We start from the raw sequence: 27489 nt of genomic DNA, 5'->3' as shown, positions 1-27489 counted from the left end.
CAAACGTCAAATCCTTGAAATTTGATCCGTTAACAGCCAAATTTCTGGCCGAAAACCGATCACATATATTTTCCTCAAATCTCAGTACACAGTATATCAAATTTCGAATCTGTAGACTTAAAATTGACAGAGGTATTGCGTAGGGAATGTACGCACAGAGACGCGTTCACTTTTATATATTGCCCCTATCTCCGAATACCTCTGTATGGTAGAGGTCTCAAAGGTCAAATCGTTGAAATTTGATCACTTAACAGCCAAATTTCTGGTCGAAACGTATCACATAGATTTTCCTCAAATCTCAATACCCTGTATATCAAATTTCGAGTCTGTAGACTTAAAATTGACAGAGGTATTGCGTAGGGAAATGTACACGCACCCACAGACACACACACAGGCACACAGATACACAAACACGTTCACTTTCTATATATATATATATATATATTAAATATATATTATACTAGCATTTCCGCCCAGCGTTACCCGGGTGTTTGGAGGTGTATGTTGAGCACCCCAAAAAAGCCGTCATTTTTTTTTTTTAAATTTGACCCTTATTATGACTCCTTAACATTTATTATTTTGGGCTCAAATCAAGTTATTAAGTTAGGTCCATGTCAATGGAACCTATATCTAAAATGTCAATTGTTTATACCTAAAATTGGCGGAGGAGTTTGGTAGAGTTCTCAAAGGTCAAATCGTTGAAATTTGACCCCTTAACAGCCAAATTTCTGGCGGAGCGGATTAAAAAGATTTTCCTAAATCTCAGTACCCTGTATATCAAATTTCGAGTCTGTAGACTTAAAATTGATAGTTATTGCGTAGGGAAATCTCCCCAGGCACACAAATACAAAGGCACAGACAGACACACATACATGTTCACTTTCATATATATATATATATATATATATATATATATATATATATATATATATATATATATATATATATTAAAGTTTAAATTTATTCGTCACCGACTCAAATTCTAACGTCATCATTTCTAACAAACTTTTACAACTGAATGACTAAATTAAGAACTATATGTTTTGCTTTCCATCTAGCTGATGGTACCCAAAGTAATAAAAACTTTTGAAATCACTATGTGTTGGGTACAACATAATTATCAATGGAGTATTGTCTCTCTTATCATAAATATGAACTCTGCGTGAATTAAAATAATTTGAAGCGTATTTTGCGACCGGGTGACGCCGGAGGGCAATACCATAACAATGAATAGCGAATTAGCTCTATCACAATTAATACAAAATTTTCATACATTGAATTATCATATTTAAGCGTATCTTACGACTGGGCAACGCCGGGCGACCTACTAGTCTTATGATAAATTTACACTTGCCAAAACCACTAAACAGACACATGGCCTCATTTAAACCCTCCCATTAATTCGCTATGCACAGTTAGCAATAAAAAAAATGTTATTTCAATCCGAGAGAGACCGACCTACAAAACCATTCATCGATTTTTATTTATTTATTTTTTTTGGTGATGGGTGGGGGTGGACGAGGTGCGCAACTTCAACTGAATCGAATTCTGCTATCCGCTCGTACTATTATTAGAGAGATTACCAGTTCCACGACAATAACAATGCCGACTACTACCCGACTATGTTGACGACGGAGGCGGCAGTGAGAGGAAGCCACGTCTGCTACGCGAGCATAGTAGAACTTGGTATCAAAATACGTAGTACGCAATAATTAAAGGAAGAAAAAACGACGATCCCGGGCGAACGAACAAGTACTTGTTCGCGTAAAAAGCGTAAGTTACATGCTTTCTTTTTTGTTCCTTTTCTTGTTTTTCTTTTGTAACGATGTAGTTAAAAAAAAAAAAGGAAAAAAAAACAGAAAAAAAACCCCCACCAAACAACAACAACCTTGGATTTTGTTTGATAATTTTTAAGATCCCTAAAAATAAATGCCAGTGTAGTTATAATGACTGCTTCTCTGTTGTATCCCTTATCTACTAGGTTTCCAGTAGAACATAATTCCTCATACCTTTCCCCTGGTTCGACGATCATTTCTTTGTGTTTGTTTTATGAAGGTCGGCTTTACGCTCGCACTGACTGCTTACACAAGCGTTGTTTTGAGAATGGCTCGTTACTGCCTTATACTTGGCACTGACTCGATAGTTATTTATTAATACCCTTACGGGTATTCAGAAGATTTCAATTTTTCTAAGGCAGTCCGATTATCGACGGAGAATACGAAGCCAGTTCCGGGAATTACTAAAGCAATTTTCATTTTGAAAGCTACTGTTTGTTTTTTTTTTTGTTTTTTTTCTGGGAGATTTTCATTTTTTTCTCTTTGTAAAGACCCTAAAAATATTTTGACTCTTACTATTAATTTAAACATAAATCTAATCCTAACCTAACTCTTTGTATACTTTTTTCCTTGGAGGACCACCATTTATCAGGGCCCAAAAGCCACTTAAGGTTAATGATTAAGTGTTTGTTAAATGGTGAGACAAGATTAGTCTCGGTGGAATTTAGGTAGGACTAAATTATCTAAATGGACGACTCAATAAGAATTTATTCACGTTAGACTTGAAGATGACCATGTTATAATCAGCAGGGAAGCAGACAAACGATATTGTGTTCCACAGATGGTCAGTTCTAGGAAAGAAACTCCGCTTATGGTATTTTTGTTTAATTTTGGGTGCAGATAAGGAATGATACTGAATGTGTGTCTTTTTTTTTTTTTTACTTCTTTGTTCTCGGTTTTCAAATCGTAAATTGCTTCGGTCATTTCCGGAACCATGTCTTCTGCCGATACACGAGTATGACTAAATAAGTAGTAGTATTATCTGGATACTCATTCATTTCGCTTAGTGACTTTTTTTTTTTTTTTTTAAAGATTGCGGGGAGAAATCGTCTGAGTAGAAAAATATATTCGAAATAGTATCCCTCTTCATAATGAAAAAAAAAATAGCTCCAAGACCTTTAAAGTTTTGTCCTAGGAGCAAAGTGTAGCATCAGTTCTAATAACACACTTCATCACTTTTTGATCTCAGTCAGTGAATAAGAAATTTTTATAGACAGCAGTCATTTTTCTTTTGTTCACATACAGTGCTCCTTTTGTGGGGGCTTAATCTGCCCAACATAAACATCCAACCATATATCTACTTTTATTCGCGTGTAGAGGCAAGTAAATAAGGAGTCGGTGTATATACTGTACATGTGGCATGAATAACAGTTTCGTATTGGGGTTATATTCGTCGTAAAGAGTCACAACATTCAGGTAGGAAACAGTAGTGGTTGACGGCTCAGACCTGCGGCCTGGGTGTTCTAAGTTCGAATCCAGTTCGTTTCACAAAAATCACTTTAACTTAGGATGTTTGCAACCTTCACGTGATCCCTTCCCTATGTATCCGATGTCTTTCTAGAAAAAAAAAAATCTGACTACAAAAATATCAGGGAAACCTATGCCAACAATAACATCTTCAGATTCACAAGATATGATGATGATGCCTTTCACAGTTTTTAATTATAACAAAGTATTAATTTTCATTTGAACCCATTCCATTAACAAAGGAAAGTTATCTACTAAGATGCAATCTCTACTACCCCGCACCACCGCACCACTATAAAACCTTCACAACAAACAACGACATGCGACAGGAAACTTATATTTCTTATTTTCTATGCCAAGAATCAAACGTAACTTTCACGAGTTTATTTCCAAGAACTTCTAATCTGTTAAACATAATTCCACGGTAGCGCTACCTTATTGACTATAGCATAGTTGTCTTAAAGTCCAATGTCAACATATGATTGTTCAGCCGTTCAAACACTGCCCTTCTTCAGAGATCATTTTTAATCATCCAGCAGTATAGTTCTGCACATAACTGACAATCTCATTAATACTAATCTATGAGCGCCCGATCGGTCTTGGTAAGCGGTGATTGATGGATATTTAAAAACCTAACACAAATCCACAGAAAAATCATATCAGACAGATTTTTTTTATTGCAATTTCACCCCAAACAAGGCACATTGCCAATTTGCTGTAGAGGGCTACTATCAGAGACATAAGCTACAGGGGTACTATGTGGGGAGTTGGGCAACAAGATGTCGGTTCACGTTACATTTGAACTTCTGCATGTCAGTACAGTTGGGGAAGCAGGTACTTGTGAGGGAATTCCAAAATCCAGATGTTCTGGGGAAGAAACTACTCGAGTAGAAGGTTCTCTTACATCTGGGGATCTCAACTGTGAAGGGGTGGGATTTTGCTGCTTGTCGGGTTTGTCGGGGGTATTTACGTCGAAGGGGTACGAGTGCTTGCAGTTCTTCAAAGCATTCACCATTTAAATACTTGTAGAACAGGCAGAGGGATGCTACATTTCGTCGATGGGACAGAGGCTGAAGCTTAGATGACAGTTCAGGACCTATTTGAACCCTGTCTAGAAGTGAGAGACTAGTAACAGATGCACCAGTCCAAATATGACAACAATACTCCATATATGAGCGAATGGTGGCCTTTATAGAGGTACAAGATACGTTCGAGCGTTAGTAGCTTTCTAGCACGGTAGAGAGAACCTACCTTTTTCGCAGCGTTTAGCATCATTTGTAACCAATTGAGTAACCAATTATAAGCGATCGAGCTAAATAAGCGAAATTGTAAATTTACTTGTGTGAGCTGGTGTAAATGGTGCAGCTCCTATCCTGAAACCCCGCTGAAATGTTTTAAGATTATGCAAAAATAAATAAATAAATAAAAATTACGACAAAGCAGTAATAATTTTAAGAGTTTCCGTTTATTTACGGTACAAAACCAACTTCGAAATCAAGTGGACGATGTTCTTTTCTCCTCCCTGCTCCCGCTTTCTCATAGAAAAGACACTGTGAGCCTATCTCTGATCTATTGTTATTTTCATGACAGGAGCTCGGCTCTATACCCCTCCCCTTGTAAGTTATTTATGTCTAACGCCCGACTAGCTACAACACTCTAAGCAATTTTTCTTACTCTCTGTGCCAAAAACTAAACGAAAATTACCGGAGCAGAACTATTTTCCCCAGAACTGCTCGTATTTGAAACACAATACCGCAGAGTTGCTTCACAGCTGTCTAAAACATTGTCGTTTTCAAATCCAACGTTCTTGATGAGATGGCCTCTATAATAAATTAACGCATACAATTTCCACCATCATGTTGTTGTCTCACCTGCCATTCATTAATTTTTACCCTTGAGTGGCCTCCGGGCCTTGATAACCGTGATCTTATTAGATAAAAAAAAATATGTTTCGTCCTCCGCAACAGGTTAGATGGGATTATAAAAAAACTAAAATACTTGATGAGGTGCACATTGACTCAGGAGCAATGGATTACTTCGGTAATGGCCTATCAGGTGATAAGCAATAAAATAACTGCTTTTTAGAGAAAGAATAAATATTATAAACGGATATAACTCTTAAAGCTAAACAGAAATATACACGGGCCCTACACTATCAAAGTCATTCTCAGAGTGATTGTCAGTTAAATTGGTACAAAGAACTCAACGGTTCTATGAATTTATCGATAATAATCGAATGCCAGTAACGAAAAAAGAATTAGCTGGTAGCACAATTTCGTTTAAACATTATTTCTTTACAAGAAATTCACTAATTATCAAGGCCCGAAGGCCACTCGGGGATAAAAGGTTAATGAGTGTACTGCCATGACTAAGACAACGACATTATAATAGTTAGTGTGAGAAATGGGGTAAAAATCGATCATTTAGGGGAGGGCGGCTCAACAAGAAATTGTTTACATTGGACTTGAAGACGACCATATTGTAGTTAGTTGGAAAGCAGGCAATTCTAGGAAATAAGATTTGTTCATGGAATCTGCGTTCAGATTTAGGCACGGATAGAGAGTGGAGAAAATCGTTCGTAGTGGTTGTAGTTATACAAGTGTTTAATGTGAAAGTTTGGCAAGGGAGGACGATAGGTTGAAGATCGAACGAGCACTTGTCATGAAAATAATGATAGACTAAAGACAGACTTGTAACGTCTCTTTTGTGGGAAAGAAGTTGCAGGAAAAAATAAAGGGCATCGCCCACTAGGTTTCGAAGCCGGTTTTGAACTTTATCAAGGCAGAGTAGGCTGTTCCGGGCATCTCCCGTCCACATGTTGCAACAGTTCTCCATTTTAGTAGGTATCTGGCTCTGATAAAGGTAGACGATTGAGACATGTTTTTTTTTTTCCTTTGGTTTATTCTTTACTATTATGAGAGAGAGAGAGAGAGAGAGAGAGAGAGAGCGGCAGAGAGAGAGAGAGAACTAGATTGGACAAGAGAGGGTTTAGTTACTTGTCCCCCCCCGATCTACTTAATGTAATTTTATCTATTTAAAAAATATTTTTTGTGAAATATAGAATAATAGGCACCATCTAGTTTTTACATCTTTAGATGACTAATTCACGCGAAATAGAAATAAAAATCAAATAATTTTATAGCTTTGGATAATTATTAATACTTATTCGAAAACTAATGACTTAATCGATAAGTGATCACACATAACAACTGCTTGCTTTCTTTCTTTCGGTTACATAATATCAATCGAAATTTCTATGAACAAAATTTAAGTACCAAGTATTTTAATTAGTGGAATTCATTACCATGTAATTGCTTCACCGTTGTTTACAACTTTTTTATTTTAAAATCCAAAGCCAATAGATACAATTTATAAATATTTCTCATAAATAACAAAATTGTATTCATTTCATTTATCAGTTTCAATCCTCTCATACTATTCTCCATCATTCAACTGACAATCTATCCCACACATAAGACTCGATAAATGATTATTCATTATTTGGAAAAAAACTCGGAAATTTACAAATGCATAAAAATATACAAGTCTACGCCCAAGACTTGTTACTTTTGCATGTTAATAAACTGCCTATAATGTTTATTGCTACAAACACAGCACTGATTGACTTTTTAAATCTTGCTTTCAACCCTCAGCACCAAAATCAACAGAATGCAGACCATTCTTGTAATTACCTTTTTCATGTTGGTTATGGTGAATTTGTTGGGCCTGTGCAGTTCTAGGAGATCCATATATCCTGGACTTTCTCGTTTCCGTTTGAGAAAGGGTTAGATTATTGCTAATCGCCAAATGTGCCTCTACCATGAAATTCCCACGAGACTGCCCAAGTATCTTTAGCAAGTCCGATTACTCCTCCTTATGGGCGCTGACATTTCAATCCCACTTTCCGACATTGTTCCATGTTTTTCACGGTGTGAGAGAAAGAAAACACTTTCTGTCATAGAAAAAAAGACTGTAGTAAACAGTGCTAAAAAGTTATTCTATTTTTTTTTAATCCCATGAGTTCTATAAGTGACTTTCTGTTTATTATATTATTTCTGCAACAAAAGGTTAAATGCTTATCTTCCTTGATGTAATATAAAAAAAAATACAGTTAACTCCCTTGGTGTTTTGGCGGATATTATTGTCCGCCATATTGTTTTTTCCTAAATGTTTATATTGTATTTATTCGAATACGTGCACGATTTGTATAACTGAGCATGCTACAGGTGGCTGATTAGCCTGCTTGTTTTCAGAGCACATTGAACGGCCTAACAATTTGCGGATGATTGAGAGGGCCTTATTAACCTACGTTTTATATTTTTAAATGTTTCACTCTTCACGATAAAGCTTTCGTAAATAAAATCCCTTTACAACAAAATGGAGATCACCTTATAAAGATCAACCTTCTGAATGTGGTATTTTGATGAGAGTGTTTAGCTAAAGGAAGGGGTCGGAAACTCATTAATGAGGGGTTGCGAAAGTCATTAATGAAAAATAAAGGAAAATTACATAGGCAGGTCATCACCAACCTAAATATTTAAAACTGTAATGAAAATAAACCTTGAGAAATCAGTAAAACAAAAGCAAATCGAAAAGTTAAAAAAAAAAAAAACACCTAACAAAAATTTGTTTTCCTTAAGAAACGCAAAACTATTTCAGATTGAAAAAAAAATCACACGAAACCAAATGGATATTATGTGTCTGTTTGAAATTGTTATAGAAAAAAATGAAACATAGCCGATTGAAAATACTAGCAGCTTACATAGGGTAGGTGGCAAGACTACGCAATGAGGGGAGGGAGTGCCGTTGAAGAAATGAAATAGAAAGCCGACTGAGACAATATTGTCCATTTGAAACTATCCCCGTCTAATGTCTATCGCCGGTCAGTCGGTCAAATCGGCTCTTACTTTTAGTTTTCTGTTAATTTTTTAATTTTATTTTACGCAGAGATGAAGTTGGTTGGGTTTTGGTTACGCTTTTGAAATCATAGTATGCAAATTCTGCAGGGTGAATTAGAGGAAGAAAACAACGGACTTTTGCTGAAGCTTCGACACTCGTTAAAATAAAGCTGTTGCTAACCAGGGCCGGCCAAAATGCTTTCACATGCCGAATCCGGCCCACGGACCGAAGGTTGTGGACGCTTGCTTTAGAGTAAACCCAAAAGTTTTTTGACAAAATTGGCTAACCGTTCTCCCCTTTTTTCCCCAAAACGTTTTGAGATTCGTGCCTAACAAAAAAGATAGACTTTAATATTATTGTTTTTGTTTTTTACAAAAAGAAACTTGTTATGGATATATATATATATATATATATATATATATATATATATATATATATATATATAATATATATATATATATATATATATATACTTACCTTAAATAAAATATTCAAGCTAGATATGTCAAAACATAGAATACCATTGGCACATCTCAGGAGCTGCCTCAAGCACTATTTCCTGCCTAGACAGAGTGTAATAGTGCGCAGACCCACGTATGGCAGCTGTATGCAAATTACCGCGGCATGTACGAGGTGACGTCACGGCAAGGAAGAAAGTAAAAATATTCTAAAAACAAGAATGTGTGCGCAGACCGATGATTCCATTAGGGCGAGGAGAGTGATAGACCAACAGCGACAGAAATAAAAAATAAATAAGGGACAAAGCGTTATGATGGAAAGTACCTAAAAATAAATGTCTGTTGTGTTAACGGGAAAAGGTAAATCGAGTTATTTCTTGTCTTGGTTTCACTGCGTCGGTGTACACCTGCTAAAACGTGTGTAGAATTACAAAAGTACAAAATCGACTTCGAAATCTAGTAAAAATTATCTTTTCATGTCCCCACAATCTCTTTCGCATAGAAAATACAATTTGAGTCTTTTTCTTCTCAACTCGTTAATTTCATAAGACGATCGACGTAACTCAAATCTCTGGTTCCTCGACAAAATATTCAGTGCAACCCGCCAATGCTAAAACTACTGTAATGAATTTGTCGTTTTCTTTTCAGTTTACCTTGAACTAAACAAACAGCACAGTTTATTTTCCATAAACTTTTCATGTGTTCAATACAATATCACGGGTCTTTTTTCCGAGCTGAATAAAACATGATCGTTTTGTAACAGTGCAGATGCAACAACAATGACCGAGCTGTGTGTGAAGAAGGAAAGAAAACTATTATAAAATAAGAAAAAACGTGGGCCCTTGAAGATAGAGATAAAGGTGGTACAATTGTAGGCCGAGAACGACAATGATGAACGTGTTACACACGTGGACCGAAAGAGACAGGAAAAAAAGTGTTCGAAAGATGGTCGGACACAACAAAGTACCACGTGTTCGACACGACACAGTCTTGTTAAGCACATTGGAATACGAGAGAACATTATTGAACAAGAGCCAAGGCTTCATATTGAAAGTATCTGCAAATAAATGTCTATTGTTTTCCTGAAAAAAGAATGAATCAAATTTTTTACTTGGGTTTGTTTCTTTGCGACTCTCAGCGTACAACATGTGGGTCCCGAGTGTGGACATGTAACGACTATTTTACAGTTTATCAATCCAATAAACGTCAGCTTAATCAAATTCTGGCTATTTAAACCATCGTTTTCAATTCTCATAAGGTGTTCTTCTTTGTCAACTGACAATCCTATTAACCTTTATACTCAAGTATCTTCTAGGCCTTGATAAACAATGACACCCGATGAAACACCTGATGTATTTTATTTAAACGTTTTATGTTTAAGTAAAAATCAGTTATGTTTCTGAATTGCCGTGGCGTAACGAATAAGGTAACAATCAGTTCTAAGTGACACTTCTGGAGATTGAAGGTTCAATCCTCAGTGCAGGCGATACTAAGAATACGATTGCCAAACAATTAAAATCCGGTCATGGCTGACGGAACGAACGCATACTACCCTCGAGGTTTAAATAAAGCGTTCCGATCGAAATTTCGTACAAATGTCCGTGTTAAACAAAAATTCCAAAGTCAGCAAGATATAAGAAGATCGGAGGTTACATCGGCCGAAACGTTGTAAAAACATTCAAAATGAAGACAGTATTCCGAAAAATGTAAATAATACAAAAAATTAGTTTGCCGAGAATCATGGTTAAATATACTTCATTGTAAATACTTCAGACTCCGAAACAAATAAATAAGCGTCATTATTATTGCCGTCGTAAACTTTTTTTTTTTACCGTTATACACCATAAACAAAACACAGTCACATTTGAACGTAAAGGGCTACTATTTAGCCCATGCTTACAAGGTTACTATGTAGGGAGTTGAGCTGCGAAATATATGGTCACATTACACCTGTATTTCTGTATGCCAATACAACCAGGGAAGCAGAAAATCAGGAGGGAATTCCAAAATCTAGCAGATCTAGAGAAGAAAGTATTAGAGTGGAAGTAGTTTGATGTATTTACGCCGAGGGGTCATACGTTTTACAAGTTTGTCAGAGCACATTCCATAACAATGCTTGTAAAACGGACATGAATGTAACTCGCGATCGGATAGTTGTTGGGTTTTGGTTTATAATACGGGTCCGATCAGGTTGGAGACTCTTTTTTGGACCCTATCTAAGATTGACAGACTCGCATCTCAGCTGTGGCAACAATACTCCATGCATTGACGAATCGTGGCTTTGTAGAGATATAGGATTCTGTGAAATGTGAGCAGTTTTCTATCACGGTAGAGAGGGCCTACATTCTTTGCAGCTGTCTTGAGAATGTCTTTAATATTAAAGTCTATTTGCAACTGGCAGGATGAAGTTGACTGGGATTGTACAACGTGTGTGTTGCGAGTTATTTCTTTATTCATAATACTCCTTCAAATTATCTTTTTTTTTTTACACAGTGATCACCACTTATCAAGGCCCGGAGGCCACTCAGGGATAAGGGTTATTGCAAGTACATTACGTTAGTGTGGAGATTTGATGAAGTGTTTACTTAAGGGGGAGGTTCATTAGGAATTTGTTAACATTGGACTTGAACACATCCAAGTTGTAGTCCGGTGGGAAGCAGGCAGACGGAACAGAGTTCCACAGGCGTGCAGTTCTAAGAAAGAAGCTTTGTTCATGGAATCCGCGTTTTGATTTAGGCACATATATGGAGTGGGGGAAATTTTTCACAGTGGATTCAGCTAGACGGGTGTTTTTCGTGAAAGATTGGCGAGGGGGGACCAGAGATTGGAGTTCAGACGAGCATCTATATTTTAAAGAGCCTATTTAAAAACTACTATTTCATACCTAATCCATGAAGAGAATTGATACATAACGAACCTGACTATATCAATTTTCAACTTTTATTTCCACCTTTACCTAGCTTCTCCTGCTTTATAACTTATATGCAGAAAAATATTTGCGAAGATTAGAGTAAAATGTACGCGGTTTAGTATGTACATGAAAGAGCAAGTAACTACGATGAATGTATATACATATGGTTTTGTTAACAAAAATCAGTAGAAATGTTTTGAAGCAAAACTGATTCACTTTGGACTAATGCCGATTATCATTTATCTTTATTTATTTAAAAGCCAAGTACGTCCAATGATGGAATACTGTTGCCACATCTGGGCAGGAGCTGCTAAAAACAGCCTATCCTGCCTTGACAGAGTACAAAATAGACTTCGTGGCTTAGTGGGGGATGCCCTTTTCTCTACCATGCAACCTCTCTCCCACAGAAGAGACGTTGCGGGCCTATCCTTGTTTTATCGTTATTTCCATGGCAGGTGCTCGTCTGAACTCCAATCTCTGGTGCCCCCTCGCCAATATTTCACGAAAAACACCCGTCTCGCCGAATCCACTGTGAAAAATTTTCCCCACTCTTTATCTGTGCCTAAATCAAAATGTAGATTCCATGAACAAACCTTTTTTCTTAGAACTGCACGCCTGTGGAACTGTTCCGTCTGCCTGCTTCCCACCTGACTACAACCTGGATGTATTCAAGTCAAGCGTTAACAAATTCCTAATGAACCGCCCCTTTAAGTAAACATTTCATTAAATCTCCACACTAACGTACTGTACTTGCAATAACCCTTATCTCTGAGTGGCTTTCGGGCCTTGATAAGTGGTGACCACCGTGTAAAAAAAAAAAAAAAAAAAAAAAAAAAAACTCTGTGAATTACAAAAAGGAACTTAACTTTAAAAAAAAATTGTTTGCCAATATGTTACGTCGATTTCTTTAAATTTATAAAGCACGTACATAATTAAACCTGAGTCCGTGTTATTTTATTTTTTGTTTGTTGGTTTTGTTTTTTAATCGACAAAATATAGGAAAATGATTATCCGGCATGCGAAATATTTTTTTGCTTACAAACATTATACTTCTTGCCAATAAAAATAAGAAAATATACAAATTTTGAATATGAAGATATTCAACAAACCCCGAAAATGGTACTGTAGTTTGAAGCACACACAAAAAGAAAAAGAAAACTTCCTTCTCTAACTTGATAGAAAATATACCACACTTTAATCGTAGCCTGAAACTTCAATAGAAATATTTTGGAAGACCAGTTATTTTGGAATTTTTAAAAATGCATATTGATAATTAAATATTGATAATTAAGATTCTTTGCTTAATTCGAATGACTGTTCTTATCTTAGGTGTTATTTTAGAACGTTTCGGCCGATGTAAGCTCTGACCTTTTTATATTGTCTCTTGTCCAAGTCACAAATTTTTCTGTCAAACTCGGGAGCCGTTCTCTCGGACTTAGGAATCATCACCGAATTTCGTACGAAATACTTTAATTACTAACGTTCTTGTTCCGTCAGCCAGTATCAGTAAGAAATCTGAAGTAATTCATAAGTGTATTCTTAGTATCGCCCGCAGTAAGGATTGAGCCTTAAACCACCAGAATACTCTCACTTATAATCCTTAGTGCGGGCGATAAAATGACAATCATCTGACGTTTAAGATTCAATCCTCAACGCAGACGATACTAAGAATACAATTCTAATTACTTAAGACTTCTAGTCGGTCATGGCTGACAGAACAAGTGCATGCTAATCTCTAATCCAAATAACCCAGGATTGTTTTTGAAAAAATTCAAAACCTGATTATTTACTAATTTACGAAAGGTCTGTATAGTAGCCAAGCCAGCGTTACCCGGGAATCTTTTTTTTTTTTTTTTTTTTTTTTTTGCTTTAAACTATTTTTTTAACTATGCATTTTACCAAATTTTAAAAAATATTTTTAATAAGAATACCAAAGTAAATGTAATTACTGTGGCACTGTTTAGTCATTTTTTTTTTAAATAGCATATTATTATAAATCTTTAGTTAATTATGTTGTTGAGGCAAAGTTTTGTTTGAATATCGGAATATAAATTTATTGGATGTAAATAACTTCCAAAATCTATTACATTTCTGCTCTGGGCACTGCCGAGTTGTACTGCTAATAATAATAAAAAAATATAATCATTCCATGTGGAACCATCTAAGTTACGATATCAGATATTTAAGCGTAGACATACACACTATAAGTATACACATATTTTAGTATATATATATATACATATATACACACACATATATATATATATATACATATATACACACACATATATACATATATATATATATACACACACATATATATACACACACATATATATATACACACACATATATACATATATATACACACATATATATATATATATATATATATACACACATATATATATACACACATACATATATATATACACACACCCACATATATATACATACGCACACATATATATACACACACATATATACCCACATACATATATATACACACACACATATATATACACACACATATATATATATATATACACATCACATACATATATATACACACACACATATATATATACACATATACATATATATACCCACATACATATATATACACACACATATATACACACACACACACATATATATATATACACATCACACACATATATATACACACACATATATATACACACATATATATATATGTACACATATATACATATATAAAGGAAACATGCCTATGCGTGTGCGAGAGAGCGAAACGCTCGCTGTGTACTCTAAAACGTGGGCTGATGTTTTTGAAATTTCACACGAACGTGCTTGCTTGATGTGCCTGAGAGTGTTCTTACGTGGGTTTTGTATCCGAAATGTATCTTATAATCGAAAAAAAAAAAGAGAACATCCAATTAATAAACGAAATCTGATTTTGACCAAAGTTAACACTTTTATACAACCTAACATCACAAAGTGCATTTGAGGAGGTTTATCATCCGACAAGCATAAAGTCCCAGCCTATAAAACTAACTGTAGATTCTTTTATAAAACAGGGATGCGTTCGAAATGAATGTTCCTGTTTAGAGCACAACTGTACCATGACTTTTGCATTTTAAATTATAAGTGAAGCCACATTTTACAGATAATTTTTGAAATCAACATTATATTTTCTATTGTGCAATGTAGACTACAGTGCATGGTGAACTGTCACTGCGAGGAGGCATGTGAAGTTTTTTTTCTGGTTCACTGCAGGAGGAGGGGGCCTCTTACTAGAGCAGACAATCAATCATTTCAATGACAATAAAACTATAGGAGAGAGAGGAACATTTGTTGATCGTCCAGACAACATCGGTACTCCAAGCTAGTATATATATATATATATATATATATATATATATATATATATATATATATATATATATATATATAACGGAAAATTAGGTATTTGCTTTCCAGACACTTCTGCATATAAGGTGCTGGCTGCCATAAATCTTTCCATTTCAGACTAACAATATCAATCAGTACGGTTATGTTGTGTTTTGTATAGCACAAGAAAAACGGAAGAAAGAAACTGGTTTTAAATTATCTTGTTTTTGTTTTGTTTTTGTTTTTTTTCTAAACATCTCATCCGATTTCATTTGTCTATGAGTGCGTGCGTGTTTGCATGCGGGATGGGGGGGATAAATGTGTGCAACGTGCTTGCGGTGCAGCTGCACTGCCGTTAAGATAAGGAAGGAATAAAAACTAAACCTAACAAAACTCCCCCCACCTGCTCGCACCCCATATAGGTTGTAACAGAATCTTCTGTGTCCTTTATTTATTTGCTTCTTTTTGTACCAAGCAATGAGGATGAGGGAAGGGGGCGTCTAGCATCATAAAACCGTTTCTGTCTCCCTCCACACTCATTTTGTAGTCGTTTGTTTCTTGTTTTTGTTTGAAGCAAGATTTTATTTAGTACAGTTTTTCCCAGTCTTTATCTCCAAGTATCCTTTTTTTTTTTGCTTGCCTCCCCACAAGGGTATAGTTAGACGCAAGGTCGGTTTTTTATATAGGGGGATACCAGCTCCTCAAAAAGGGGCATTCTGGTTAGTAAAAAATGTTTAAAAATGTATCCCTTATGAAGGAAGTGAAGTGAAAAAAGTGAAGTGAAGCATCCAAACAGATAATACACTTTGATCCTGGCCCGAAAGCCAAGGACCCTTTTTTCAAATAGTTTCAAAAGGTTGGTAAACTCGCACTCCATCCCTGTATAAAACATGTTCTCAACTTACCATATTAACATAATTTAAGACTTTCTGATTGATTCTCTTCTTTTTAAAATTAGTTCCTTATAGGAGCGGGGGGGGGGTAAATGATGATTGACAACATCCAAGGTGAAACTGGTCCAAATACATTGAAAGAGTGCGAACTGCGAACGTCAGTTCACCTCGTACCACGTTCATTCACACAAATATGCTTAAGAAACCTAAGGTTAATATCCGGCTGAAATGTAGGTCACTACCCCTGGAGCAAAATCAGGAACCTTCTGTTATAAGGCCATAGCTCAGGAATCGGCAACCTCAGGTCCGCGGGACAAATCCGGTCTTGGAGTGAATTTTGTTTGGCCCGCCACCTTTCTTAGGTAACTGTATAAATATGAAATAGGTTTGTAATTTTACTTTCTTTTATATATTTTCGTAGTAAAAATAAGTGATATCGTTTACATACACTCATATTACATTTAATAATTGTTTACTTAAAACGCACAGTAATTTCATTTATCCTGAAAGAAAGGACACAGAAGACAAATATAAAGGATATGCTTATCAAATTTAATAATAAAGAAAAGCTTTTGCAAAACTAATTGTGTTTGCGAAGACGTATAACTACAATAAAAAAAGAGGTTCTTTAGCTTCTAATGAATTTGACGGCTCACTGAATGGAAAATTCAGGTAGTTACATTAAAATTAAGGAATAGACATTTCATTACTTAACTGATTGCGATCCCAATCATAGAAGAAAAAAAATAATTTTATTTTTATTTTTGCATTCAATCCGCCAAAATCAGGTGTCTGTTGATTTGTCAATCTTACTAATCAGTTTTTTTTTTTTTTTTTTTTTTTTTTTTTTTTTTTTTTAGAATAGGAAGGGTGGACAAAAAGGTACTTTTTTATAGGAGAAGTAAATATTCTTTATACTAGTTTTATACATGCCATAGATTCCTCACTGTAGGTTGACCTTCGGCCAGGTTTGGTCTAGTGAACAGCAAATAAATATACTTACCATTTTCATTCTAATAAATAAAAACACTCTTTTTTTTCTAAGAGCTTTTGTATCCGTTTGAATCTATTTTTTATGGATAAAAAAACATGGCTGTCTCTGTTAATACTATGCCATTCTTAACCAACAAATATGTAAAGGCTTGCATTCAATACTTTCGGATCGGAGAGCGACAAACCTGCCGAACCTCTCCCTCAATAGAAATGGTTATTTCAGTAGAATTCTTAAAACCTTTGTTTTATTTTTGATCTCTTACTGTAAATTCTGACAGAAAAATCAAACAGTGTCCTTTTTAATGGCAACAACATATAATAACCCTTACTGCGCAAGTGCATTAATCCGGACCAAATTTAAATTCTGCTAGATTGCCTATATTTTGTATTTTGCATTTCAGGCGAGGATAAAAGTGTAATATGTGGTTTATTCACCGTCACAGACGATACCTTTCTCTGCCGAAGTAATTTTTATTTTCTCTCCTTTAGATACTTCAATATTACAATCCGACCTTGTGACTCCCACCCCGTTAGGAGGCAGGTGAAACAAAAGTATAATGGTAGTCACACTAGTAGAGTAAATAGAAAAGCAGTATGCTTGCGAATTCGATAGTGTTGTTAGTGGTTAAGTGTGTTTTAGGGAATTTCCTTATTCATATTTACTCCCAAAAAGGTGCACAGTAGTGTAAGGCTTTGATTAGAATTTCAGACCATGGCTCCAGGGATACCTGAAGTAGGAAAGTAAGCAGCAAGATATTCATTCACATTACATTTAAACTTCTGTATGTAAGTACAGTTAGGGAAACAAGAAACAGGGAGAGGAATTGCAAAGTCTAATCGACCGAAGGAAGTAACTATTAGAAGACCGTTTGGTGTCGGGAGACCACTACAGCAAAGACATTGGATTTTGCATGTTTGTCTGGTTAGGAGTTATTCATGTCGATATGACATCAGTGCTAAGAATTCATCAGAACATGTTCCATTTAAGTACTTGTAAAAGAAGTACAGGGATGCAACATTGCGACGATGGAGCAGAGGTTGAAACTCGGCTAACAGTGCCGGACCTGTTAGATTTTAGACTCGATCTGAACCCCTTCCCATAGAAAGAGACCAGTGGGCGATGGATCGGCCTATATATAGCAACATATAGGTCGATGCATTAACCTGCAAGTTTGATTAAAAGTAGTCCTTTTAATAAATTTTATTGAATAACAGAGAGTATAATTACATTCTCAATCTGGAGAGAACAAGGAAAGTTACTTTTTTTTTTCTTTTCAGTACACTTTGCACAGATAAAATGAAACAGATGAGTGAGCTACCGAACGTTTATAATGATATCCATGGTGAAATAGTGGTATTGATTCTGTCAGGATTCAAACATATCATGTCGGGTTGTCGTCGCGATTTATTTCATGATCTCACACCTTTTTATTGATATACTATACCGCTAGGTACGAAAGACTGTTTACGAAATTTTCAGTTTGCGAAATGTAATATGAACATTTATTTTGTTACTGCATAGGAAACAAAATTTAGAATACGAAAGATATATGAATGGCGAAAATACTATTTTTCCGGCAGACATGAGGTTAGTGCAAAAATGTCGTTTTTTGACGTTCAACTATATATAAAAAAACGACATTATTTTTACACCAACAAAATAATTATTCAGACTTTTTAAAATCCGTATTTATTCAATTTTAAATTCATTTTAGTAATCTTCTGGAAATATTTGTGTTGATTTTGACCTGAAAAAAAATTTTTCCCTGGATTTAAATTTATTTTTCTACTTTTCCATGCATTACGATTATTTTAAAACTTGAAAAAATTAAAGTGTGCCTTAAAATTGTACCACATTTGAAGTATTTAGATTGAAAGAAAGGTTTTCTGTTTTAATGTTTATCGTACAATCTCTGATATTTTTGTTAAAGGTGAGGGAGTTATTTTTTTTATTTATTTTTGTGATTGCAAATTAGCAGTAAGTAAATAATCTATTTCACTTCAAATTCTTTCCGGACGCCTACATGCACACAGATTTGATTAAAATAGTGACTTGAAGAATAATGTTTAAAATAACGATTTCCAAATTGTCATCTTTCTCAGTCATGTTTCTTCTTTTAATTTTTATTAAATAGACTTCTATATTTGGATGTGAATGAAAAATAATTTCTATTTGTCTTATTTTATTCTGCGTTTACCCTTAATATGAAATTTTATGAGTGTTTTCATAAGGCTTGGAACGTATTAGACGATTTACATAGATGCACAAATTTTAAGATACGAATGGCAAGCCGGAATCAATTAATTTCGTATCTAGAGATTACACTGTATTTTAAATTCATTTGACGCCACAAGGGCAAGCATTATTTATGATCTGAGACGCAGTCAGGATTTTACTGATAATTAAAATTGTGTGTAATTAGAGAAACATTTAACTTTTATGGAATTTGTAACTTTCCCCCCAAAAAGCATTTCTCTTTTAAGAAACTAAGATTAGGATTCACATGATAGAATAAGTACCTCCCACACACAAAAATAGGGTGTACCCGTTTTATTTCTCATTATAAAGATTCAAAACTAGATATAATGATATGAAAATTAAGCATTAAATCCTAGAGGGTGTTTCACAAATCGTGAACACATTTGGACATTAAATATCTCAAAAAACCATTAAGGATATAAAAAGATAAAAAGAATGCCGATATATATATATATATATATATATATATATATATATATATATATATATATATATATATGATGGGCTCTCCTGTCGATTTCGACGTATGAGCTTCCGCCACAACAACTAAGTTGCTCGGAAATCCACACAGATGATTTGTTTATAGTGGTGAAGACTTTGTGTAGAACCATCCACACATTTTGGTATTACTGCTAATCGTTGTCGGTGCAGACGACTGCCACAGACCAGAGTATATAGTAGACCGCAGGTTTTTACATCAGTTTTTTTCTCGTAAATACATGCCTCCACGAATAGGGGGTCCTTCTCTCCTAGTGAATTACCAACCTGGAAATTTCTACGACTCGGCGCAATATATACAGCGCTTAGACTTCCCAAATAGTCACCCATCTGGTACTGACCAGGCTCACTGTTGCTTAACTTCGGTGAAATGAAGAGAACCGGTGTGTCAGCGTGAGTGTGATATATAGTCCGTTTATTATGCAAACATAGGTTACATGTGTGCATACATGTTTCAGTTGAGGCCCAATTCTGGAACGACACTTCATGAGCCCCCTCCTCCCTCCCAAAAAAGGAATTGATATTGAAACGGGTGTCAAGATTTCATTTTTTTTTGTCTGATGAAATGTTGTCCCTAAATTGGGACTCAACTGAAACATGTATGCACATATGTAACCAATAATATTTGTATAATTAACGGACTATACACCAACTCTATTCTGCATTAATCACTCTTTAATAATCACGTGATTTTCACTGAATTTACCTCTGAGAAACTACAACCGATATAGATATGTATAAATTCATTACAGGTGTTTAAATAAATTGATTACATGTGTTTAATTCAAGAAAATGTGGCAAATATGAGGCGCCCGAAGAAGTTTTCCAAAATCTTAAGAAGAAACTAAAATTCACATAATCTTTCTTTTAATGATAATGGACTTAATTTATTGTTCGTCTGAAATATTTAAATTTTTAAATGCGTAGTTCAGTCTATAACGATTTAAAGTATCCCAACGAAACTGAACGTTTGGGACTTATTATCTATTTTATGTTTTATACTTGTTATGGAAATCTAACAAAAAACTACGGTTATCTGAATTTTTACTCCCTTTGCCGAAAATATATCTAACGAAACATAGCTCATCTATCACTCCTAATAGTTGCAAAATTCATAATAGCAGATTGATTAGTTTAAAAATAAATCCTGTACGTACACATATATAAACATATACACATATCTAAATTTATAAAGATTGAGACATAGGTTTTTCAATGGAATTTAAGGGCGATTTTCAAAATTATTATGCACTTGGCTAATTTTTAATATAGTTATCGAAAAGGAATATTCGTTAGGAGCACTGCGTATTTCAAGTAGAATTACGCGTATTACTTTTAACTATAATTCTTTTATATCATAATTGGAAGGTTTAGCATATGATGCTGTTCTCCCATGCACATCTGCTTGATGGGTGATAAGCACTTTTTCTCAGCTACGAAGTTTTTTTTTTTTTAATTACTCACTTTCAAGCTGATAACCTGAAGCCAAACTGCAAATTGTGATATCCATACAATAATATTTTAGCACTTGGCTGTGCAGCTAGTTTGTCTATAGGTTGTATTTTATTGCAACACATACTAAGTTCAATACCGGTAGAAAGAAAGAAACAAGCTTAAAATTTAGTATTTTCAATGATACTGTGATTATGTGCACGAAAATCAAACTGGAATCTTAGGACAATCTTCATTCCAGTACATTAACGGGAACTCATATTGGAGAGATAACGGGGATACATATATAACGGGGTTAATGACGGTGATGACAATTCTGATGGAATACATTCATACAGTTCTGGGATGCTTGGGACTTCATATATACATATATATATATATATATATATATATATATATATATATATATATATATATATATATATACTGACTGGAGATGGATGCAACTTCTTAACATAGGGGAGGGGAGATACATAATCTTCGAAAGGTTTACACAATGTTCATTATAAGATGATAAACACAATTACCATTCGTTCGTGATGAAGGATGACACAAGACAACAGTTACAACATAATGATGACTTCTTTATTCATCTGATGGACTGGTCGATGACGTCAGAAATTCAAATTTCGATTTACATATTTTAAATGGTCTCCCTTCGCTTCCAATGGATCAACTGACCCACTGACTAACTCTCTTGCTGACTGACTAAATCCGTACCCATAATATGGAGAAATGTCCTTTGTCTATGACGTCAGAAGTGTGTTTTTCAAACGTGACCAATTTCACGTGGCTTCACACATGTTTATCCAACACACTTTTGACAAACAAATGAATCCTCAATTCTAATATAACCTATTTTAGACAATATGATTTAATTTGCATTGTTCATTCTTTTACTGGCATATTTAATATTCAGATTTCTAAAAGAATTAACAATAGACTTAATTTCTCAAATTCCATTTCTTAACTTTGCCTACAGGGTTCGATTCTAGGCTTATCCTTATCTTATTTTCACTTATCTAATATTCTTATTTACATGGAAAGGGGACAGCCCTTTTCCATGTAACAATTATAGAAGATACCGAACTCATGAAAAATAATTTCATAAACGGCCTGGCAAATATACAAAGTGCAAGAAAGATGCAAATAGTTTCACTTAGAGACTGTTAGACTTTTTTAAATTCTGAAAATACAACCTGCCATAATATTATTTATAGAATATACTGAGTCTAGCATCATCAGGTCTGTGAAAGAGAGGTAGGGAGGTTGCAGAGAAGAAGAACGAGTGGAGCCAATTAAATTGCATATACGTGTCTGCACCTTATCAACAACCTTCAAATGCGACGGAGATTCACAAGTCCTAATATGACAGCAATATTCCATACATTGTCTGATAGTAAATTTGTAGAGTTAAAAAATATTCCTCAGTTGTGAAAAAATGTTTAGAGTGATAGAGTACAACTATCACTTCTCTGAATTCTTTAGATGAGGATTAGTTAGTCGCATTATTTGTATTCATCAGACTACTATTCTCACCTTGTGTGTGATTTTCACAACGTTTCGGTCGATGTAACTTTCGACCTTCTTCAGGTTTATTTATCGAACTCTGGAATATTTTTGTCGAGCTCGGGTATTTGGACGGAATTCCAAGCGGAACATTTCATATACTTCACGGGGGTAGGATGGTCTTGTTCCTTCCAAGCGGAACATTTCATATACTTCACGGGGGTAGGATGGTCTTGTTCCGTCAGCCATGACTGGATAGAGGTCCTAAGTAATTCGTAATTGTATTTTATTATATTGTCGGTCGCTCACACTGAGAATTAAACCTTTAAGAGGATATCACGTTTTACAATTGATTTTTCCAAGAACTCTGACCACTGCACCACGCATCCTTGTGCAAGGGATGTTGATAGTGCGACATAATGAGACAAATAATTAATATATTTTGAACTTAGTTTTAGAGGTTGTGATGAGTTTTGCGACAGTTTACGACAGTTAAAAATAGTCTTAGGTTAGCAACCGTTGACGACAGTTGGAGTTGAGGTCAATTAGGAGTTTGACACAGTGAAACGTAGGTCGTAACTCTGAGCAGATAGGGAAATAAATTGACCGACCGACGACAAAGAGGCTTCGGCAGGAAACGTAAACGAGGACCCAGAATGCATGAGATATTTTCAAAATTTGTCGGAGTTTGCGTACTTATTTTATTTTTTTTTATACTTTTGAACCTGTGCACGCCTCCTCAGGAGACACCGACACAACCAGAAAATGAAGACGAACAAAAAGATATCTACTATACACGGCGTTAACATCTGCGTTATTAGAATCGGGTAGCACACGTGGGTAACACAATTGTAAACAATGAATCTAATAACACCCTACTTCGTTTGTACGAGTGTTGCATTTTAGAAGTCAAAACGAGCATAAAAAAATAAATGAATAAAAAGCTAGACATTGTAAGTAAAGGAAAACCTGCGGTGACTTAACACTAATAATAATGACGATTAAGACATTTTTATTACAAACAAGTAGCAAGTTTACCTTGGTTTTACTTTCGACAGCCGCAGGACTCTTGCATCCCATTTTTTCATTTAATCCTCATCGCATTCAATAAGTGATGTTTCTGACAAAGGAGGAAGGATTGCTGTTTTCCGGATCGTAATCTATCAATCTAAAACTTTTCATTTGCATTGTTAACCATGCTAAAGCTTTCACTTGGAAATGTATTGTATCAATACAAGTAAAGACGTCTTTGGTTCAATGAGACTTAAACTAATAAGACTTGACACAATCTATGCTTCTATATTTTTGGTGTGTGTTCATATTCATAATAGAAAGCTTTTTTCTATTTATTTAAAAAGAAAATACAACTTTGTTATATATTCGTCGTCGAATTGCATTCATCTGCAAAACATCTAATTTACATATTCATTTAAGCGTTCATTATAATTTATTCCCTACTAGCATTTCTGCCCAGCGTTGCCCGGGTGTTTGGAGGTGTATGTTGAGCAAAATAAACAAAAACAAAAAAAAGGGTCAATTTCTACAACTTTGATCCCTATTATGACCCCTTAACATTTATTGTTTTGCACTCGAATCAAATTATTAAGTTAGATCCATGTCCAAGGAACCTATATCTAAAATTTCAAGTGTTTACCCCCAAAATTGTAGGAGGAGTTTGGTAGAGTTCTCAAAGATCAAATCGTTGAACTTTGACCTCCTTAACTGCCAAATTTCTGGCCGAAAACGGATTACAAAGATTTTTTCAAATCTCAGGACCCTGTATATCAAATTTCGAGTCTGTAGGCGGAAAACTGACAGTTATTGCATAGGGAAATGTACTCAGACAGACCCACAGACAGACACGTTCACTTTCATAGATATATAAATTAGTTGTTTTGGTTTTCTTATGGGATGATCATCTTTAGTTAACAATAGTTATATTTATGCAAATATTTTACATAATTTATACTTGCGTAATATTTGCGTAAAAAATGTTATAATAAACACAAACCTCTTTCTATATATATTTATGTATGCGCATATATATATATATATATATATATATATATATATATATATATATATATATATATATATATATATATATTAAAATTTGCCTGCCAAACTCCTCTATCTACTTTTGGTCTACAGACATGAAACTTAATATATAGGGTATTCGAACCCATGCGAAACTTGATATTTGGGTTTTAGCCGGATAAAATCGGTGCAAATTTGTAAAAATTAAAAAAATGGTATTTGCCAGGTGACGGTATTACGAATATGCATGCATAACGTAATAGCTATTGGTTCATGTTTTAATTTTTAGCCTTGCAGCAAACATGCCGTTCTAGATCAAGCATTAATTATTACTATATATTGGGTCCAATATAATATAATAATAAATACGAAATCTGCACTAATCAAAATATTATATTTAAGCGTATTCTACGACCGGACAAGGACGGGCGGTTTGTTAATAGCTGATATATATATATATATATATATATATATATATATATATATATATATATATATATATATATATATAATATAAATAAAAATTATAACACGGAAATTACATAATTGTCGATGCAATAATTTATTTCAACCTTATGGTATTTTTAAGCATCTAAATCAGACAAGTTGTATATGTATTTGTGAGTTTGCATATCCAGCATATACGAGATAATCATGTTAGCATCGGTTCTCGTTAGATCACCGAACTTAAGCCACGTTCAGCCCGGCTAATACTAAAATGGGCGACCATTTGGTAATATCAGGTGTTATATGTGATCGGAGACTGTAGAGGGATCGGCACAGCCAGACTATCCTTTCATGAAATAATGAAGCATCTCCACGACCCTGAAGGGTTAAGGGACACGTGGATATATTTTTTTAAATGCGCAATCCCGACAAACTAATATATATTTAATCAATTTAAATACGGAAAATTTGCAATCTAAAATGTAGAAAAAAAAGATTCAACTTTTAAGGGAAAAATCGTTAATTATATCAATTGTTATCAAGAATTAAGCACACGTTTTTAATGCTATCATTTATAATATAAATCTCACCTGTTTGTTTAAATTTATGTATGTATGTATGTATGCCTAAAACTTTCGACAAAAAAAAAGATCGATTTTCACAAGATCGGTATCGTTTTGAAGCACGGCCCTTCGGACGACGAATATCGAAAAATTAGCCAAACACATTAATTCCTTGACCCTCAACTTAGCACTTTTTCTACAGGGAGGTTTTCGAAAGTCATCCCCTCTTTTCGATTGACTAGCCTTAATTTTTTTTTTCTCAACACACACTTCCAAATACTCAGGCAACGCCGGACACCCAGGCTAGTATATTACTGCTATCATATATATAAATATATATATATATATATATATATATATATATATATATATATATATATATATATATATATATATTAATGCAGCGCAGAAAAGAAGTCAGCACTTTTCTAAATTGAAAGACTAACACCTGATTTTATTCATCGTTTCGTAACTATTATCATTCCACCACAAATAAATAGAGATAAACTTAGTTTTAATAGTTTTGGGGAGCCATCCTTATTTTTCATTCAGTAACGCTCTGAAAGCCTCCTAAATTTTATATTTCATTCCTCAAATAATAAAAGGAATTTCTTCTCGTCACGTGGGTGAGAAATCTATTATTATTTAACATCTAGTTAGTTTTTTTATGGTCCCAGTTGATGTTGCTAGTTATTCCACATAAGACTATACCACATGCAAGAATTTAAAAGTGTGAACAAACATCTTTCTAAACAACTCCTCATTTAAGATGTTGTCTATAAATCTGAAGACTAATATGAATAATCCTTTACGTTTCATACATACTTTTTCTAAGGAGAATAATAATTAAGAGAAAAAAAACAACAGTTTTCTTGGTAGATGGAGAAGCATTTTGAAACCGTTTTCGAAAAAGTCAGAATTCAATGTTCATCGTGCAAAACGAATAAACCAAATTTTAGAAAATCATAAGACAAACGATAGGAGTAAATAACTCAACAACGAACACAAGCAGAACATGTCATATCCGATAAAACTACACGATTTAATAAAGAGCAGTGAAGCCCCACCTCGTCAAAAATACTGTATCATTTAATATTTCTAAAAAGAAAATATCGTGCTACTAAATTTACAGATAAGACATACGTATGCAGTATATATTTGTGAGGATGACGATCATCATATCGTGTGAATCAGATGATTCTGTTATTGGTATTGGTTTCCCCGATATTTTTCTAGCCAGAATTCTTTCTAGAAAGACATCAGATACTTACGAGGAGGAAGACGTGAAGGTTGCCAACATCCCAAGTGAAAGTAATTTGTGTAATGAACGGAACGGGATTCGGACTTGAACGAACGTGTCGTTTGCTATTTAACCACATTTGCCTCCGTTGACGATGATAATCCGACATAATATGCAGAGACCACATGTAAAATTGAAGAAATAAGCAAAAAAGAAAAGAAAAAAAAAAGAAGACTAATTTGAAAACAAAGATTAAAACAGTGTTATAATTTGATATTTTTATTAAATAGTTCGGTTCTGGATATGACCTTAAACTATATACGATGGTGAGGCCCCAGCTTGCAGGCTTTAGGGAGTGTGGAGTAACCCTTTAATTGCCATTGCTTCCAGGTCCACTCTGACCCGGAGTGGTAGTAGCTGTTAGGGTCCCAACTATGGGTTAAATAGAATACGACTTAAAAAAAAAACAACAAATATACTATATTAAAAAATCGTTCTTCAAAATCACCGGATTCGGCATTAAATAACTTGAATAAGGGTTGATATGCCGTAAAACAAAACAACCAACCAACCAATTATTTTATATTTCACCCAGAAGCGGGTTTCATCAAGGATACAATGTGGTATGATTTATAAATTGGATAACGCGGCAGGA

General features: G+C 34.5%; 1 protein-coding gene across 1 annotated transcript in view; it reads left to right on the top strand.

The window, feature by feature from the left end:
- Nucleotides 1–1505: 1505 nt before the first annotated feature.
- Nucleotides 1506–27489, top strand: part of LOC145293947 (uncharacterized) — a 191349-nt gene continuing 165365 nt past the window's right edge. The window contains exon 1 of the mRNA XM_080140810.1: nucleotides 1506–1773. The gene's annotated coding sequence lies outside the window, so the exon portion shown is untranslated. The remainder of the gene's footprint in view (nucleotides 1774–27489) is intronic.

This window comes from Euprymna scolopes, chromosome 15 (assembly GCF_053919585.1).
Source record: "Euprymna scolopes isolate OS-2025 chromosome 15, ASM5391958v1, whole genome shotgun sequence".
Classification (NCBI taxonomy): Eukaryota; Metazoa; Mollusca; class Cephalopoda; order Sepiida; family Sepiolidae; genus Euprymna; species Euprymna scolopes.
This window is presented reverse-complemented; position numbering and strand designations above follow the sequence as displayed.